The sequence below is a fragment of the Cupressus sempervirens genome, chromosome 4 (genome assembly GCF_028749045.1).
Source record: "Cupressus sempervirens isolate cs-2001-9-10 chromosome 4, ASM2874904v1, whole genome shotgun sequence".
Taxonomy (NCBI): Eukaryota; Viridiplantae; Streptophyta; class Pinopsida; order Cupressales; family Cupressaceae; genus Cupressus; species Cupressus sempervirens.
In genome coordinates, this window is record NC_143121.1 from 364,351,005 (window position 1) to 364,356,757 (window position 5,753).

Sequence of the window (5,753 nt, forward strand, 5' to 3'; positions counted from 1 at the left end):
CCACTATTTTTCCAACACTTAGAAGATTGTGTTTCAAACCATCAACTAAATATACATCCTAAATGTTATTCCTACCATCATGAGTTATAGATCCAATACCTTTAACATGGAAAGCTGCATTATTTCCAACTCTAGCAATGCCTCCATCATTTTGAAGTCAACAAACTTGTTCATGTCACTAGTCATATGATGTGAACAACCACTGTAAGTTATCCAGTCAGATTTCTTGTAAACATGTGATACCAAAGACATCTTCTCTAGAATTTCTTCTTTAATAGCTACAAATCTTATTTCATCATCACTAGAACTTACTGCTTGTTCATCAAAATCATTTTCTTCATTTGCATACAAAAACTCTCTATCTTTTCTAGGTTTGAACTTTCCTTTATATGTTTTCTCTCTTTTAGGACACGTAGATGCACAATGACCAAACTCATTACAAGTCCAATGTTAAAAAATTTCCTTACCATCTTTTTTTATCTTCTTATCGAAAGGGCTACTCCTTCTATCTTTCTAGGCTCATTAGATGTGCTACTGCTAACAAGGTCTCCTCTAGCACTTGTGCTCCTCAATAATTTAGGTCAAATATTTCGAGCACTAAATTTTTTATTTGTTCTAGTCAATTCTCTAAATTTTCTAAGCTCATTTTTAGGTACTTCAAGTCTCACAAGTAATGTTACCTTTGTGAAATATTTGGTACAAGAGATCAAAAACTATATCATTTGAACTTCTTTCTTAAATGGTGCTGTTAATCTCTTCAATATCTTTCAGATCACCTCATCATCTTTCTTGGTTTCTCCTTGTGATGTAATACCTACAGTAATTTTTGATATCCTACCTACATATGTTCTTATAGATTCATCTTCCATCATCTTATCATCTTGAAGTATTAAGTGATTTTACCTTATTATACTCAATTTTAGGAAGTGGAAACAATAGTGCTTCTCTAGCTCTCATGTCACACATGGAAAGTTCCCTTTTTTCCTCGATACAAGATTCTAAAGATTTTTCAGCAATGATTGTCTTTTCTAATTTTTTCAAGATCCAATATCTTGGACCCATACATAACAGATGTGTCTTCATCTCTTCCTTCCAACTATTATAATTTGTTTCATCAAACTTTAGACTATCATTTTTTAATATGTTTTCCATGGATCTCCCAAAGTTGTTAAACTTTATCTTCAAGGACCTGATGTCTATTACAACATTTAGTACATATGAGTCCCTGTTAGGAGATTATAACCCTATTAGGAGTTGTGCCAACCCTATTAGGAGTTGTGGGAGATAGAAGGACCCACTATCCAAACAGCTTATGGGGCAAGATCATCAAACTCACTATCCAACTAATCTTTCAACTATTCCTTTTAGAATAGTTGTTTGTACTATACTTTAACTTCTTTCCTTTGTCCTATCAAATAGACCAGTCACTGTTAGACCTTGTAGAATAGGTCATGAACCTCAAATCCAAGTATCAAACTTTGAATCTCATGATAAAACCTTGACAATGAAGTTTCCTTCACATTTGTTCTACTCTACTTATCTTCACATTTCGCTCTTTGTGTTTCTTGTAATCATTCATACATCTCATACATGATAAAGGAAACTATCCTTCCTTTATAAAAAATGTATAAAAAAATTTTGTGAGTTGTCTATTACACCTTCTAACCTAATTATTATAGGACCACATTTAGAGTATGTTACACTTGGCAATAACATTAATTTTCCACCTTGTAACTTGAATAACTTTCTATACATGTAACAATATGATGAGTGATCTTAGCTATGGAATCTCCAAAATGTCTTCTTTACATCTTTAGTTTTGGCTTCTTAGAATAATAACTCTGCTCAGAGATATAATAGGTTTACTAGAACATGCCTCTGTAAACTCTATCTCAGAATAGTCTTCACTGAAACTTGCATAACTTCTTCTAGACTTAATATCTTATGCTTTTGAGGTTAGTTGCATATACTAGACACTTAGTATAGTCTCCCTTTAACCTTTCTTAGTAAAAATTCTCAACTAGTTTTTGGTACCAACTTGATCTTTATCGATGTTCTTCTATCAGATACCACAAAAGATTTCTATGTTGACATCAATGACAAGTACAGTCATGAATGTAACATATCATCATGATAATGATCTAATCATGTTTCTACAATACTCCCCCATAGAAGTATCATTAGAATTAATACTTCCAACATCATACTCCAATGTTGGCCCCCATATTGGCCTCTCTAACTAAACTCACACATAATGTGTTGATACCTATGGCATGCCCTACCATCAAGAAAACTATCTCACTGCCCTCCTGAAGAAAAATCTCTTGATCCTTGTGGGAATCTGGCCTAGAAAAAATATCAAAAAAGAATAAGTATACCATCTCATCATCATCCTTGGCCCATGCCTCAATGAACCTGTATGGCCTCGATACTACCTCATCCATGTCATCCAAGATCTACCACCAATTCTCTATCTTGCTCAGACAGGGCTAAATAATCATACCTCAATAAGTATATATATACAACATCTCCTAAGGTTGTTTTTGCACACATATTGGTTGAGTAATGAGAAGATGCTCAGATGTCAATATCTATAATAAGACTATGCCTACTGAAAGTGATGAGGCATCAAAATACAGAACTTGATGAAAATCATGATATAAATAGGCCAATCTGCAATTGCCCCATGAAAAACTCCACAACTAATTAATCATATCCTATACATTGTGATCCCCTCCAAGAGAACATTTGCATCCTTTTCTATCTATTAATGAAAATCCTCCTATTAGTCTACCCAACACAATAGGAAATGGCTTGTACTATAGCATCTGAAACTAGGATACACTACTATCCCCAATGTTGTCATCACCAAATGCATCTCTAAAATTAGTCCCATCTATGGTTTGATCATTGTAAACAAGATCTCCCACTGTAGGGATCCATAAAATCTAATATACATCCTTGAGCATAATAGTCATCTCCCCTAGGGGCATGTGGAAGGTGTTGTGATCCAAGTGCCACCACTCAGCCACAACTATCAATAAAACTATGTTTACTCAGAACTTAGGCATCTACAAAAGATAAGTGAACCTAAATTTTTCAATCACCTAACACTCTACCATAGATAGCCTACCTATTAACTCCAAAGGCCACAATTATAGTCCCTAAACCATGGTCTTGCATCGACATACCTATTTCATCAAACAACATACCAATGGTGTCAATTTTTTTCACATGTGCTCACTCCCACATCAATCATTTTTCATCATCAAGCTGTTTAACTAATGGTTCTATTGTGGACTAGTAATTTGTCCTACTATGTATCCTAAGATGGACATGTTAGTTTTCCCTACTTTGTATCCTGAGGTGGGCACTATTTCTTTTCTACCTATCCAACATCATATGATTGATTTTACACATTATATTATGACAATACCTATCCTATGTCTTGTACAATGATTACACACATCTGAACTCAACTAAAGTGATTAGAGGACCCATTACCTAGCTTTGTATGATTCATAAATGCTACAATAGTGATTTGTGCTATTTCATACAACATAAGCACTATTACACCAATCAAAAGTGCTCAAAAAGTCAATTGTGCAACTCCATACATCAAAAACATTACTCTACACTACAGATATGATCAACAAGTCACATTCACTACTAAAATGAGTATATGCGCTACTCAAACACATGGATTTGCTATGAAAACTAAAGGCACTACACAAATAAGCATATGCACTAGAACTTATTCATTAAACAGGACAAAAACTCATTGTTTTGACTCAATATACCCAATATATTAAATGCACTATTACACGATTCATATGGGTAGAAATTTACCTCATATACACTAAAAAATTCAAGAGCATTGTGGCAAGCTACATATGCAATATTGTTTTTGTGTATGCATTTATTCACTAGTCAAATAGGGTTTTAAAAGTGTTATTCCACCTTGCGGATGTGCTACTAAATGTTGTGAATGCCCTATAATATTTTAAATGCACAAAAATAAACATTAAAAGTGCTAAACTAGTCTCATCTACACATTCTTCACAAATCTTAAACAACAAAGGATCTAGATGACTCATCGAGGCACCGTAGTCTGTCAGACACTTATATCTATGACCCTTCTTAAACCTATGCTCTCTCAATGGGAGCACCATCCTCACTAACTTGGAGCTCCAAGTCACCAATAGTAAAAGGGAAGTGTAAAAATAAAATGGGAAAAATGATTTTTTGACCTATTTAAACCTCTTTTAGGGCATTTTATGACATTTGCAAACAATATAAGCCCCTTTCAAGAACTTTTGACCCATTTCCACAAAATGGGTATTCTTCAAACATCACCTATGCAACCTACTCTTAAATTTCCTATCAAGTGTTTCAAAAATAAAATTGGACTCTCCATATTTTTCAACATCCAATTTTCCAATTTAGTTTTTGAGGGAGCAGTATAATCATATCACACTGAGGCATCAAAATTTTTCCAAATATCAAAAACATTCTACCCTAGCCAAAATTTTAACATTATATCAAACTCGGGCATCCAAACAAGTAATCTAAAATCAATGATTTTTAAAAATTGCAATATCAGATCAAACACCAAATTATCTTCAATCAAGCATCATGTCAAACTTGAGTAAGCAAAATATCATCGATTAGACATCCAATCATCATAATTTTACCTAAAATTAGAAAATTAGAGTCTTTGAACTATATGCTTCACATATTAGCTCAAAAGAGGTATTTGTAGATACCTAAAAATTGGCAAAGACCTAAAACATTTCAAATTTCAATCAAACAACACAATTTAAGGATAAAATTAAAGGGAAAGAAATAGACTTTTAAATCAATCATTACATCAAGTAATTAATCAATCAAATCACCTATCAAATAAAAAAGGACTTAAATCTCTTTAAAAAGAGGAAAAGAAATTCACAAGATCATAAAATGAAATTAAAAAAGGGAAAAGGAAAATAAAAAAGTTGAAAGTAAATGGAACATTTAATATATCAAAAAAATCTGTTTATCCTCTCAAAAGTGAAAATCCTCATTTATCCTCATAGACTAAGTTTGTTGGACTTTTTCTCTTGGTGCTTTATAAGATATTTACAATTTCACCATTACCCTCTAGTCAAAAGTGAAATCCAAATCTTTACCTCAACCCCTTTTGAAATCCTTTAAATAGAAGGGAATTTCAAGAACAAAAGGACCCAAGTTTTAGGCATCTACACTGTAGGCACATTTAGACTTATCACTTCTTTTAGCATTGTTATTATAGTGAATTCATGTCATTTTAATATCATTTTGGCATTCATTTCATGTCAATTAATATCATTTAGGATTACATATGCACATATTTTTAGCATAAGGTTATTATCATCATTTGATTTGCATTTTCATATAGATCTAGCATAGATTTTGATATATTTGCATTCATAAGCATACTCCCATTCTAGAACTATCACTGAGATACTGGACTAAAAGAAATCTTAGCGGCTGTAGTTAGAGAAACATGGGATGTTTGTGGAGTGCATGTTTAATAGTTATTTCTTGGGTTTAGAATAGGTCATTGTTACTTCAATAGCATTATATACTAAGGTCTCATGAATACACTATTATACTATGTATAATAGGAATCATATTATTTTTCTTGATAACTATGAAACATTTATAGAAGTTGTAGAACCTAGGGTTTTCTAATTGGAGCCCATGGGATATGCGATCAACATAGATCGAGCTAT